Raw genomic sequence first — 16145 nt, 5'->3', positions numbered from 1 at the left:
AAACTTCTAACCCCATCAAAAGTGATCTACAAAAAATGTTTGACAAACTTTAGGGCTGCCGAACCGCTCCCTATATATATATGGGGGCAGTTCAAGGAACATATGTAAAAACAACGGTTTTTCAAAATATGGGTTAGATGTTTTGGATTGAGCTGATTTTCTGCGAGGATGGTCACTATGATGAGAAGATCATCCTCACAAAAAAATTAGCTCAATTTGAAATTTCTAAATCCATCAAAAGTGATTTACAAATTATTGACAAAAAATCAACGGTCCACATTCTAAATCACTTTTTTTTCGGGATGATCTTCCCATCATAGAGATCATCGTCACAAAAAATCACCTCAATCCGAAACTTTTAACCTATATTTTGAAATTTTATTAATGTTACATTGTTTTTACATATGTTTTTTCATATGTCCCTTGATCATGACCCCATATATATATATATATATGGGAGTGGTTCGGCAGCCCTAAAGTTTGCCAAGTTTGGTGCCAAACATTTGTTGTAAATCACTTTTGATGCGGTTAGAAGTTTTGGAATAGGCTGATTTTTGGTGAGGATGATCTCCTCATCATAGAGATCATCCTCACAAAAAATCAGCTCATTCCAAAGCTTCTAACTCATATTTTGAAAAATGTTTGGCACAAAACTTGGCAAACTTTAGGGCTGCTGAACCGTCCCCTATATATATATATGGAAATGTTCAACGCCCTACACCTTATCCTACGCTTTACCAAACGTGTTTTGTCCTACATGGGTTAGAAGAAGATCCTCCTCACCAAAAATCAGCCCATTCCGAAATTTCTAGCCCCATGTTTACAAGTTGAAAAATCGTGGACCGTCCATTTTTTGTAAACCATTTTTTATGGGGTTAGAAGCTTTGGAATGGGTTGATTTTTGGTGAGGATGATCTCCTCATCATATAGATCATCCTCATAAAAAATCAGCCTATTCCAAAACTTTTAACCCATGTAGGACAAAACACGTTTGATAAAGGGTAGGGTGGTGAACGGGACCCATATATATATATAGGGGACGGTTCAGCAGCCCTAAAGTTTGCCAAGTTTGGTGCCAAACATTTTTCAAAACATGGGTTAGAAGCTTTGGAATGAGCTTATTTTTTGTGAGGATGATCTCTATGATGAGGAGATCATCCTCACCAAAAATCAGCCTATTCCAAAACTTCTAACCCCATCAAAAGTGATTTACAAAAAATGTTTGGCACCAAACTTGGCAAACTTTAGGACTGCCGAACCGCTCCCTATATGTATATAGAGGGAGCAGTTCATGGGACATACTTAAAAACAGACTTGAAACCGATGGATGAGAGCCATTGGATCTGGTGTTGTATGGTCAGATATTATTTTCAAGAGAAAACATGACTTACAACTGTTTTCACATTTCTGATTTGAGATTTTTCAAGTAATTGCAAAATCATCCCTCAAAATCTTTTTTTTCTAAACTGGCCATCAAAACAGATCAAACGTCTTTCACTCTTCTCTTTCTCTCTCTTGTATTGGAAGACAAGGGCGTGTTTAGATACCAGGAGCAGAACTACTGTTCCAAAGAGCAAGAGCTGGAGTACTCTGTGGAGGAGCTGAAAAAGTAATTATGTGCAGAAAAGGCGTTTGGCAATCAACTCTGTGAAGTACCGGCAGAAGTACTTTTGTGCTAGAAGTCTGTTTGGGAACCATACTGACTTCTCATGACTTCTAGAAAAAAGACCAGAATACCCTTATATTATACTAGTTACTGTTTTTTATTTTTTAGTATCATAATATGCCTTCAAACTATACTGTTTTTGACATTTTAACTATAAATATTAATATAATATAATATAATATTTTAAATATTAAATATGAATATAATGTGTTTAAAATGGGGGTATTTTCGTAGAAAATTAATAAAACATGGTATTTCGATAAAGTTAGGGGTATTTCGTAGAAAATTAATAAAGTTAGGGGTATTTCGATAAAATGAGCCGTTAGAATATTACTCCCCGCAAGATGCGAAATTGAGAAGTAGGTTTTAGCGACTTTTTCATAAAGAGCAATTTTTTGCTCTTGCGCGGAGTAATTCTTCGAAAGAGTTGTTTATCTAAATTATCCAAACGACTTCTAACTCCCCGCAAGAGTCAGAAGTAGCCAAGGAGTCCTATCCAAACGCCATCCAAGATTCCTCCCTCTCTCGGCCATTCAAGATAGCAAAAATCTATCTCGACTTCAATCCTAACAAATTGCCAACCATTGTTCGATAATCTCCAGTCATTGTTCAAGCTCTATTACTCTTGACTTTAACCCTGACAATAAGGTAACCCTTCTCCCACTTACTCTATCTATAAAACTTATATTTGTTGATGCTTCGATGATTTTATAAAAATAAATATGTTTGATTGAGTTTTGAATTTCACTTAATACATGTTGTTTGTTTGTGCTACACTTTTTTTTTTTGTTAATTTTATTTTTTAGTATTATTTTAAGTATTTGAATTGGATTTTTTTTAGTTTCTGATTTATTAGTAGAAATTTTCACTATTTAGTGATGAAAGAATCGGTTTTGCTGACGTATAAAACTTGTGTGTCTCACAAATCTAATTCATCAATCGGTTTTCTTAAATTTTTTATTTATTAATTGTAAATCAATTTTGTTTCTGATATATTTGAAAGCCTTTTCGACACAGAAGAAGATTCAACTCAATCCATTGATGAAAATCCTAAAACAATTTCAACTAAAGGAGATAATTTTTCTAGACATACTGGTGGAGAGACTTGTGTAGAAGACGATGATGATGGTTCGGTTAGCCATGATCCAGAGGATGAGAAATCTTCATGTGAACAAAGCCTTTTCGACACAGAAGAAGATTCAGCTCAATCCATTGATGAAAATCCTAAAAAAAATTCAACTAAAGAAGACAATTTTTCTAGACATACTAGTAGAGAGACCTGTGTAGAAGACGATGATGATGGTTCGGTTAGCCATGATCCATAGGATGAGAAATCTTCATGTGTGTTCAGTAACTGTTCAAGATGAGGATGCTTTTGAAGAGCATTCTCAATTTTGGTCCTAAAATTATTTGTAAAGCTAATGCAGATATAAACTTTATGGATTCTATTGGTTTGAATATCATTCAATTTGAATATCTTTGCAATGTATATTGTGGATTCTATTGGTTTGAATATCATTTAGTTTGAATATCTTTGCAATGTATATTGCCAAGGGTGTGGTGATCTGTTACTTTACAATTTGTGAAATGAGAATTAAGTTACAACAGCAGCATGTGATTGTGATAGTGGTGATCGATCCATTTTCTTAGCACAATAATGTATGAGTTGGTGCTCAATAGCATCAATGGGGGAAGATGTTGATTTGGCAACTTTGCAAACTAATCCACCAGTAGCTCCACTTGGTTTGCGGGGAGAAAAAAATTGTTAGCTAATCTTGATGAAAATTTTCAGCATTGGAGTTCAGAGTATGTGGTCTTTTTTTTTTTCCCTTGTTTAGAAGTAGGTTGGGGGATGTATGGGAATGAATGTACTTTGTTTTTTAGTTGACGTGTAAAAAATTATTTGAACTTCAGATTTTGAGGTTATTGAGGTTTTTGAATTGGAATGTAATATAAAGGTCAGTTTGAGCCTTAGATTTTATTTATTGATACATGGAATGTTCATGAAATATATATAATCTTTACTTATTTCTAGTTTTATTCCAAGTGAAAATGTATATAATTTCACTTATTTCCAGTTCTATGCTTGTTGGTGTTGATATCCCTCTTCTCAAGATATTCTTCATTTATTTATCATTGCATAGGTTACAGGTGTGATGGGTGTTTAAATGGGTTTTGCTATGGTTCTTGGTCATTTTAGTGCTCTCTATTGGATAGCTTGGTTTTGCAGAATTTAATGGAGGTTTGGCTTTTGAAGTAGTAGTGATAGTTGCAAATGTAAGCCTTATAACTTAAGTAGCAAGCTAAGTATTTTGCTTATACTATTATAGGAAAGGAGTCTTCATGTTTCATTCCACAATCACCATAGACTAACTGAGTCCGGTGATAGATGATTCTTCCTCTTATAATAAAAGGCATGTAATCTTTGATGGATTAATGAAAATATTGGCAGTGACCCACAAGAGGGTCCACTAATAGACAATCATAGATGCATGCTTGATCAAGTAGATTGAAAGCCACTATTTAAATGATTCCAACAATGTAGAACTCCAAAATACTCAAGATGTGAACCTGGATTTTAGGTAGTCCATTTAATGTGGTTGCTTGCATAGTCACAAAATTATTCACCATATGCAATTTATTCCTATCCACATGCTAGCAAAGCAGTATCCAAGAATTATGCATACACTTTGATAACTTCAGTAAAATCTACTTCATCAAAAGACCAACTCTATGATATGATAATACCCATCAAATATAGAGACTTCAACCTTTATCAACTTTTGATTTTTCTTTTAAATCTATCTTGCAAAGGATTAGTTAAAACCTGAACTAACATGAGATTCTGGTCACACACACACAAGTATACATACATGTATGTTTAGGTACATGTCAAACTCAGAACATACAACATTGGTGTTGAACCTTCTTAGAAGGTTTCGAGACATCAAATATTATGGATTCCATAGTCCCAACAGATGTTAGTGCATCTGCTACTGTAACATAATTCTCATTTCACAAATTGTAAAGCAACAGATTACCATGCATAATATATCCATATACAAATATTACTTGAGAATGGTACTTTCTCTGAACAAGCTTTGCACAAAACTTCAGGATTTTCATCAATGGATTGAGTTGAATCTTCTTCTGTATCAAAAATAAAATTGATTTACTACTAATAAATTAGAAACTTAAGAAAACCGATTGATGAATTATATTTGTGAGACACAAAGGTTTTATGTGTAAAAAAAAAAATTGAATATTTCATTACTAAATAGTGAAAATTTCTATTAATAAATAAGAAGCTTAACAAAATCCAATTCAAAGACTTAAAATAAAATTAGCAAAAACATTGTAGCACAAACAAATAGTAGACATTAAGTAAAATTCAAAACTCAATCAAATGTATTTGTTTTCATAAAATCATCGAAGCATCAATGATATAAGGTTTATAGAGAGAGTAAGTGGGAGAAGGGTTACCTTATTGCCAAATCGATTTAACAATGGTTGGATCAATTTAACAATGGATGGCAATGGCGATTTCTCTTAGGGTTAAAACTAAGAGTGAGAGAGCTCGAATAATGACTAGAGATTCGCCAACAATGGTTGGCGATTTGTTAGGGTTCAAGCCGAGAGAGAAGACTGAATGAGAAAGAGAACCACTCACTCTCTTCTACATTTTATCTTAGGGAGGGAGAGTGATACGTTTAAGGTTGAAGCCAAGCGAGAGATAGAGAAAAAAGAGAAAAGTGAAAGAGAGTCTGATCTCTTTTGATGGTCAAGTTAGAAAAAATAGATTTCGAGGGAGGATTTTACAATTACCTAAGAAGTTTCAAATCAGAAACGTGAAACAGTTGTTAGTCACGTTTTCAAGAGAAACGATATCTGACCATCCAACAACGCCAGATCCAACGGATCTCATCCATCAATTTCGAGTTTGTCCTGTAAACCGCTCCCATATATATATAGGGAAATGTTCAGCACCCTAAGTTTTACCACACACTTTAACAAACGTTTTTTGTCCTACATGGGTTAGAAGTTTTGGAATGAGCTGATTTTTGGTGAGGATGATCTCTACGGTGAGGAGATCATCATCACCAAAAATCAGCCCATTTCAAAACTTCTAACCCCATCAAAAACAGTTTAAGGGTGAGGAGGTTTTTAGCAAACTTTTTGGCAAAACATTTTTCAAAACATAGGTTAGAGGTTTTGGAATGGGCTGATTTTTGGTGAGGATGATCTCTACGGTGAGGAGATCATCATCACCAAAAATCAGCCCATTTCAAAACTTCTAACCCCATCAAAAACAGTTTATAAAAAATGAACGGTCCACGATTTTTCAACTTATAAACATGGGTTAGAAGTTTTGGAATGGGCTGATTTTTGGTGATGATGATCTCCTCACCATAGAGATCATCCTCACCAAAAATCAGCCCATTCCAAAACCTCTAACCTTTGTTTTGAAAAATGTTTTGCCAAAAAGTTTGCTAAAAAGTTGGCCCTTGAACGCCACCCATATATATATATGGGTCCCGTTCGCCACCCTTAGTTTTCCCACACACTTTAACAAACGCGTTTTGTCTTACATGGGTTAGAAGTTTTGGAATGAGCTGATTTTTGGTGAGGATGATCTCTATGGTGAGGAGATCATCCTCACCAAAAATCAGCTCATTCCAAAACTTCTAACCCCATCAAACTTGATTTACAAAAAATGGACGGTCCACGATTTTTCAACGTGTAAACATGGGGCTAAACATTTCGGAATGGGCTGATTTTGGGGGAGGATGATCTTCTAATCATAGAGATCATCCTCACCAAAAATCAGCTCATTCCAAAACTTCTAACCCATGTAGGACAAAAAACGTTTGTTAAAGTGTGTGGTAAAACTTAGGGTGCTGAACATTTCCCTATATATATATATATATATGGGAAATGTTCAGCACCCTAAGTTTTACCACACACTTTAACAAACGTTTTTTGTCCTATATGGGTTAGAAGTTTTGGAATGGGCTGATTTTTGGTGAGGATGATCTCTATGATTAGAAGATCATCCTCCCCAAAAATCAGCACATTCCGAAATGTTTAGCCCCATGTTTACACGTTGAAAAATCGTGGACCATCCATTTTTTGTAAATCATTTTTGATGGGGTTAGAAGTTTTGGAATGAGCTGATTTTTGGTGTGGATGATCTCCTCATCATAGAGATCATCCTCACCAAAAATCAGCCCATTCCAAAACTTCTAACCCATGTAAGACAAAACACGTTTGTTAAAGTGTGTGGTAAAGCTTAGGGTGCTGAACGGGACCCTATATATATATATGTGGGTCGGGTCCGTAGACACATAAAGCTACTCATAAAGTTACAACATTTTTGTCTTATATGATTAAAAAGGTTCGGAATGAACTGATTTTTTGTGAAGATGATCTCTGTGGTGAGGGAATCATCCTTGCAAAAAAATCATTCTATTCCAAAACTTCTAACCCCATCAAAATTGATTTACAAAAATTGGAAGGTCTAAAATTTTTCAACTTGTAAACATGGGGTTAGAAGTTTCATAATGGGCTGATTTTTGGCAAGGATGATCTCCTCACCATATAAATCTTCCTCACAAAAAATCAGCCTAATCCAGATATTTTAGCCCATATAAGACAAAACACGTTGTAGCTTTATGAGTAACTTTATGAGTAGCTTTATGTATATATGGATCCTAATCATATATATATATATATGGGTCCCGTTCGGCACCCTAAGTTTTACCACACACTTTAACAAACGCGTTTTGTCCTACATGGGTTAGAAGTTTCGGAATGGGCTGATTTTTGGTGAGGATGATCTCTATGGTGAGGACATCATCCTCACCAAAAATCAGCTCATTCCAAAACTTCTAACCCCATCAAAAATGATTTACAAAAAATAGACGGTCCACGAATTTTCAACTTGTAAACATGGGGCTAAACATTTCGGAATGGGCTGATTTTTGGGGAAGATGATCTTCTAATCATAGAGATCATCCTCACCAAAAATCAGCCCATTTCAAAACTTCTAACCCATGTAGGACAAAAAACGTTTGTTAAAGTGTGTGGTAAAACTTAGGGTGCTGAACATTTCCCTATATATATATAGTATAGGGGGCGGTTCAAGAGACGTTTTGGAAAACGTCTTAGAAAACCATGATTTTCAATTGTTGGATGTGAGAAAACAGACGATGCAGATGAGAAAACACGTCAGTTCCAACTAAAGAAATCGAATTTCTTTTATTTAAAAAAACTCCCTTGACTTTTTTTTTTCTTGTTTTTTTTCGTTTTTTTTTTTTTAAAACAACGAACTCTATGTTCTCTCTCTCGACAAACGAAGATTTTTCTCTCGACAGATGAACTCAACCTTCGTTTTTGTTTTTTCATTTTTTTATTTTTTATTTTTAACTAACGATCTCTATTTCATTAAAGGCACCCTTTATTTTCTTTCTCGACAGACGAACTCAACCTTTGACTGAAAACCCAGTGTCGTTGTTTCTTCGATTAAGAGAGAGAGAGAGAGAGAGAAACTACGCACCATTTCTCTCGACAGACGAACTCAAACTTCGACTGAAAACCCAGTGTTGTTGTTTCATTAAACACCCTTCGTTTTCTCTCTCGACAAACGACCCAATGGGGCTTGCATTATGGTATTTATGATTTTACACGGCCCATCGACACTCCTAGTTGTTATATGAATTGTGGTGCTGTAAAAGTTGGTGTGGCAATTGCGTGTGAGATCAGGTAAAAACATCCCCAAATTAGCAACCCAAATTTGAAAAAAACAAAAAATAAAAATAAAAATTGTCTCTCTTTCTCTCTCTCCATCGGCTGCTCCTCCACTTCGTCTTCTCCAAGCTATTACACGTATAGGAATAGTTGCTCCTTTTCTCTCTCTCGCTATCTGTCACTGTCTCTGTCACCGTATCTTTATTTTAAAGCTCGGCGGATGTCAAAATGACTCGAATATCGGACGAGTCAATCTGTTGAACGATTCACTTTAAATATCTCAATCTAAGATCAGAGATCGAGATGACTCAACTCGCTCTAGTTGTATCAGACAAGCTTTAAAAACCATTACTATAATAACAGTAATTTCCTATTTAGTGGGGGCGTGGGTTTGATGCGAAGTGTTCTGTTTAGGATTTCAGACAACAACTACTCTAAACAACTAAAAAGACTCCTTCTTTGCCCTTCTTCTCTCCATCCATTTTCTGCTTCATCAAGAGAAATGGTGCTCTCTCTCTCTCCCTCTCTTAAACGAAGAAACAGCGACACTGGGTTTTCAATCGAAGGTTGAGTTCATCTGTCGAGAGAGAAAACGAAGGGTGCCTTTAATGAAACAGAGATCGTTAGTTAAAAATAAAAAATAAAAAAACGAAAAAACAAAAACTAAGGTTTAAAGAAAAACCTTCGTCTGTCGAGAGAGAAAATAGAGAGTAAGTTGTTTTAAAGAAAAAAATGAAAAAAAAAAAGTCGAGGGAGTTTTTTTAAATAAAAGAAACTCGGTTTCTTTAGTTGGAACTGACGTGTTTTCTCATTTGCACCGTCTGTTTTCTCACATCCAACGATTAAAAATCATGGTTTTCTAAGACGTTTTCCAAAACGTCCCTTGAACCGCCCCCATATATATATAGATATATAATTTATTGTGTTTAGGATTCTTTTTCCTTTTTAATCTTTTAAGTGAAAATTTTCCTAATGTAAAAAAATCTTGTTTAACATATCAAAAGTGTAAAATTAGTTGTTACTATTAATAATAATCAAAACATTCGTTCCTACATATTTATTTTTCATGAATTAATCTCATACATATTAACATTAATTTCACAATATAATGTTTTTGAGTCAAACATACATAAAATTCTTATAGTTATAAATTTATTTTTAAAATTAATTATTATTTTGAAAAAATATAAATTATTGAGTCAAGAAAGCATACTTTTCAGTCAAAAATGTTTCCTAAAATTATTATATTTTAATTTATTAAAAATATGTTGAAGCCTAGACAACCAAAATTCTTTGGTAAATTTATTTTAAAAATAAGTTATCATTTTAAAACTCAACATTAATTTTTGTGACGGGTCATTGCACTTATCTCCTTAACTCAAACTCAAGTTAATGCTAGGCATTCATTTCCAAAATTTCAGCCCATGTGCTTATTAATATCTATTAGCACTACAACATTTTTGATTTACAACGACTGTTTATAACAGCGGATACTTTTATCCGACGCTATATATAGATTTTTTACAGCGGATAATTGTATCCGCCACTATAGGGACCCGCCCAGACAAAAATCATTCACATTAGTTCATATAGCAACGGAAAAATATATCCGCCACTACAAAAATCAATTTTCTTTTGCATAAAAATTTCAGTTTAGTGACTTCTCTTTATTAATTTTTTTTTAATTGAATATAGAAGTGGATTAATAGATCCGCCACTAAAAAATCAATTTTTTTTAATATAAAAAGTTCGGTTAATAAGTTCTTCTTTATCAATTTATTTTAAACTGAAAGTAGCAGCGGATTAATATATCCACCACTAAAAAATGAATTTTTTTAAATAAAAAATGTTTGGTTTAGTGAGTTCCTCTTTAACAATTTTGTTTTTTGAAATTGAATATAACAGCGGATTACTATATCCGTTACTAATAAATAATTTTTTTTAATTAAGAAAATTTCAGTTTAATGAGTTCCTCTTTATCAATTTTTTTTTTTAATTGAATATAGCAGCGGATTAATATATCCGTCACTAACAAATCAATTTTTTATATAAAAACTTCGGTTTAATGAGTTCCTCTTTATCAATTTTTTTTAAATTGAATATAGCAGCAGATTAATATCCGTCACTAACAAATCATTTTTTTATATAAAAACTTCGATTTAATAAATTTATTTTTATCAATTTTTAAAAAAAATTGAAAATAGCAATGGATTAATATATCCACCATTAAAAATACTATAATATTTCTCCACAGTGTGATATATTTATTGCAGCGGATAAAATTATCCATCGTTATAAGGACCCATGCATACGAGTTTCTCCCTCGGTATGGTATATTTTGTTCTCACTCGATATGGTATATTTTGTGCAGCGGATAAATTTATCCGCCGCAATAGGGACCCTACACATATTGCATATTGTTTGCAGCGGATGAATTTAACCGCCGCTACAGGAACCACGCATATAACACGAATCACTCAATTTATCTATAGATCGCAGCGGAAAATAAAATCCATCAGTAAAGAATACCACACATTAAGATTTAATTCGCGAAAGAAGAGCCCGTGAAAATCCATTTCCCTCTTCCCTCTGATTTTCCTGTCACTCTTCGTCTCCGTCACTCTCTCTCGTTCTCTCGTCTGTGGGTGCTTGTGAGATTACTTCGACAAGCTGGATTGCCATTGAAGAAGGCGAAGGCTGGACGAGAGACTGGGCTAACTTCCTGCTTACTGCCATGGTTGACGCTGTAGGCTCCATAGACAGAATTATGTTTTAGGTATTAGGGAGGAGAGAAAGAAAGAATGGAGATTCTTTTTGTCGGAGGTTCGAGGTCCGGGTAAGCGGTAGATGATAGATTCCCTGTTGCATTCGACTTTCCTTTCGGATAGGAGACAAATCCTTATTTTTTTTCTCGCATCTGGTAAGCTCTCTCTCTCTCTCTCATGTTTCGATCTTTCATTTCTTGCAATTGGTACTCTACAACTCACTGATTTAGGGTTTCTGATTGAAATTAATGATCAGAAGTACAAATTCAACCACTCAAATTTATCTTAAACTTGCTTCAATCACACAACCCATCGATTTCTATCCGATCCTTCAACATCCATGGATTCAACCACCCAATATGACACAAATTTCAAACCCTAGAGTTCCATTGGTCCCTGCCTTTTCAACTCAATCGACCAAACTCCCAGAATACGAGATGCCATCGTCTCTCGTGTTATAATCTTTGATTACTTGAAGAGATGCCATATGTTTTTTCTTTTTTTTATCGATACAGGCATTACAGAGATTTGAAGAAGAACTCCATTTTGTTAATTTTGATTTGTTTTTGTTTCTTTCATAAATAGGTTCGAAGCAAAAAAATATAAAAAAATCCTTATTTTTCTTTGGAAATGGGGTTTTTCAAATCTCCTGTTTTTATTGATTTTTTGTTGGGCTTGAAAGAGTGGAACATCTCATTTCTGCTTATGGAGACCAAACTCTATTTCCATTTTTTTTTTATAAGTATTCTCCAATATTGGAATCAGAGTAATTCTTCCTATGGATTTGCCTCGTTAAAATTCTATACTTATTGTCTTCTACTTTTTTATTTTGTTTTATTTTATTTTTTATATCAGATATGAATGTACTCATCTTTTAAAATAGTCAGTTTTTATTGCTGTTTATCTAACTTGGGAAACTTTTATATATATATATATATATATATATATATATAATGAATATGAGGTGCTTCTTTCGATGAAGGGTGTTTTTTTACCAAAGAGGTTGTGATGAAAAAATGAAAAAGAAAAAGAAAAAGAAAGGGAGATAGATTTAATATGCTAAACAATGAACTTTCCTTGTTTAGATATGGTTAATAATAATATATATTATATTTTGATAGGTAAAGGGTTAATGGTTAGCAAGTGAAGTTGGGTTCAAGGGCATTTGAATCTAGGCGTGTAAAAACACTCCACACTCTTACCAAATTAGCTAAGTTGGCACTTTATATGGTTTAAACATGCATGCATAACTATATTGTACACAGTTTTTTAATTTCATTTTCTTGGTGATTTTTTGGTCATGCACTTTATTATCATAGGATGTTATATTTCTTAGGTGAGTTGAAGCTTAGATAAGGAACCTAGAATTTGTTAGCCATTTTGTGAATCCTTATTATGGATCGCCAAGTTCTCAAATCTATTGGACTTTTTCTGTTTTGGAGTAAGAGGACATGAAATAGGGTTGGGGTCAGAAGAATATGTTGCTTCATGTTCAGTAGTGCTTGAACTGATTATTAAAGGTCTCATGTTCAGTGTGTGCGTGTGCGTGCAATGCATCCATGTGCAATCCAAATACATGGCTTTCTATGTTAATTGAAGGTCATGAGTGGGTCCAATATCTGGTCAGCTAGATTAATTAGTTGGAAATTTATTTAATCTGGAGTCTGAATTCTTTTTCTTTGATCAATAAGTATCCAAAATTTAGAGTCAGTTTTTATTTTTGAGTTTCTATGTTGGAGAGTAATTGTTTGATAAGTAACCTACAATTTAAGTGTTTTAATTTATTAGGTGTGTTCCCCCAGGAAGTCAAGTTAAGATAAAGAGTAGGCTTAATCTCATACCACCCCCCCCCCCCCCCCGCCATACGTGTATGAAGGAGTGAAATAAGACTTGCATCGGTTGATATTGTTACTGTGGTTCAATAAAGGTGCGACTGCTTTGCACTGATTGGTGTAACTTCAATGAGCTGAAAGTCTAGACCAAGGTGAGACTCTATAGATCTTTATTTCCATAATAGATTTTATTATCTTTTAATCCTATTTGACAATGATAAACAGAGTGAATTTTGTAGATCTAAAATTGATAAAACAAGTAAAAGTATTACAGAGTAGAGTATGTAGATCATGATAATACGAAAATTTACTTTATTTTTCCATTTGCAGTGCCTTCCAACAGAGAGAAAAAGCGAATGAATGAAGGAGAAAAATAACATGGAATAATGGAACAGAACCTAGTTAATTTAAGTCTTACTTTCTAATTTTGAAACACCCACAACAATACTTATAGAACAGTGAGAAGAAACACTTTGATGCCACATAATACTAGTTTGAAGTTTCAAAGAGGCGAACAACAAATTTTTTTTAGGAAAATGAAATTTGTATGGGTCCATACTTCTGCGAAACTTGCAAGCTGTTTGATGATGATGTAAGTAGCCAGACCTTATATAAGCCTTTCTCACACATTTTTAGAGTCCTCAACCTTCACTAAAATTCTGTTTCACAAGTGCCTTATATAAGTCTTTAGGACTGCATTGCTTATTTCGTCTATTACATCTTTTGTTAAGACACTTGTCTTGAAACATTTTCTTACTATTCTTATTCTTTTAAATCCTTGAACTTTCACCAAAGCATTACTTACATTGTCATTTTTAGTCTTCTATGTGCATGCCAAAACCATCTCAAACGATTTCATTTTATACCCTATTGGTGCTACATTTAAATTCCTGCTAATTTCATCTAGTTTTCTCTTACTTTTGCTACACTCTTTCAATGAACTGTTGTTTCTTGATTCCAACATTTTGTTCTCATGAAGTATAGCTAGTCTTATTTTAATCTTTTTGAATTGTCTATTTCCTTTGATCAGTATGTTTCAATCGAATAAAAGTTTGCCAGTACATCTTCACATAGACATCATACTCTAAATCTATTAGAAATGTAGGCATGTGTAATTTTTTTTCCATGTTTGTATTATATCATTCTTGTTTTAGCCTAAAACAAGTTTATTTGTTATGTTTCAAACCTTGTTGAAGTAATCAATGTAAGTTGACTCTAACTCGTAGAGCTGTTCCCCACAAAACCATAGTAACCATGTATTGAGTCAGATATTTTTTATACGATTTGCATAGGGAGTTTGAATATTCTTGAGATGTTGAGGGATTTGAGAGTTGGGCATGTGTAATTTTTTTCCATGTTTGTATTATATCATTCTTGTTTCCGGCGCATGTGTCGTGGTTCTTTTGGTAATTGTGATTTCGATTGGTTTCAAGGTTTAATGGAATAGATCATGTTCTTCTTGATTCAAAGTTTAAGTTTAATGGAATAAATCATGTGAAACGTGTTGTATTTGAGGTTGATATAGATTTAGGGGGTGTTTGTTTAACGCTGATTTCAGCACTTAATGTTGAATGCAATTCAGCTTCAGCAATCAACACGGTTGTTTACTCCACATTTTCAGCACTTATTGCTGAAAAATAAGTGAAAAGCATTAAGTGAAGTTGGATCACTTAATTTATTTGCTGAAGCGGTAAGCACCGGTCTTTTTCAACACGGACAAGTATGCCCTTATACTTGAAATGATACTACCTCTTATGTCCTATGGATAATGATATAAGCACCCCACAAATAAATAAGGCAACCCACACCAATATTATCTCTCTCCTATTTTCTCTCTCATCTATGTATTTAAATAATATTAATTCAAATTAAAATATAATATTAATTCAAATTAAAAAAATAATATTAATTCAAATTAAATAATATTAATTTAAATTAAAAAATAATATTATTTCAAATTAAAGAGAGAAGTTTCCTCTTTCCTTTTTATTTTTTTGGAATATTTAATATTTAATATTTAACGAAATATTTATATTTAATATTCTCTCTTTTAATTTGAATTAATATTATTTTTTAATTTGAATTAAAAAAATTTAAAATTTACTTTTTAAATGATGTGGAGGAGAGAATTTGTTCGGCTAGGTTCCCAAAATAAATTTCATTAAATTTAGTATTTTTTTAATAAATAATTTTTATTTTTGGATTTTATTAATAATTTCCTCTTAAACATACAACTGTTGAAAAGGGTAATATAGTCAATTTACCAGTTTTCAGTATTAAGTAACAAACAAATTTATGTGATTACAGCGCTTAATTTGAATCAGTTCAATACAATTCAGATTGGTAAACAGACAACAATTTCAGCACTTAAATTCAGTGCTTATACAGTTTCAGCAATTATAATCATTCAGCACTTATTTGTTCAGTTTAACAAACAACTCCTTAGTTGGCTATTGTGACATTATATCTTGAAAATGTAAGGCATCCTGAAACACTGCAAATGGAAATTCTTACATACTTTGGAAGTAACCATTTGAATGAAGTTTTGTATTACCATCGCCATTCTTTTCTTTTTCTTATGAAATTTCCTTGATTTATTAGTTTTAGTTTTGACAATTTACTTCTATGTTGCCTTATTCCATTATCTTGATAGGATGGTCAATGGACTTCTTAAAACTGCTCAATTAATTTCCTTTTGGTGTTGCCAATAGCTTATTGCCATCACAGGATGCCACCATGAAACTTGAAGCAAAGAAATGCTTAGTGGGGATCAACGACGGGATTACAGACTTGTACTTCTGGTAGACAATTTTACAATATTTTTGGGTATCAAACAAATTTTTTTCTTCCCAAGTACGTTCTTTCCAATGGATTATTGCTATGTGATCTAATATAAGACTCTTGGCAGGAAGGTATATCTCTTTTTAATTGGAAACCCAAAAAGGGTATTAATTTCCTTTTCCTTTTTATTTCCCCACATAGAACTGATATAATAGTGCCTTATTTTTTTCAGCTGCCACACCTATTGCAAGTAATGGAGAAATGGACTCGCTTGGTGCTCTCTCTGATTTTTTGAAACCATGTGCTGGAGTCTTACTTGTGAGTTTACTTGTCGTTTGACAGCATTTCCCCTAT

This window comes from Akebia trifoliata, chromosome 10 (assembly GCF_017979445.1).
Source record: "Akebia trifoliata isolate Shusen 1 chromosome 10, ASM1797944v1, whole genome shotgun sequence".
In the NCBI taxonomy this organism is placed as follows: Eukaryota; Viridiplantae; Streptophyta; class Magnoliopsida; order Ranunculales; family Lardizabalaceae; genus Akebia; species Akebia trifoliata.
This window is presented reverse-complemented; position numbering follows the sequence as displayed.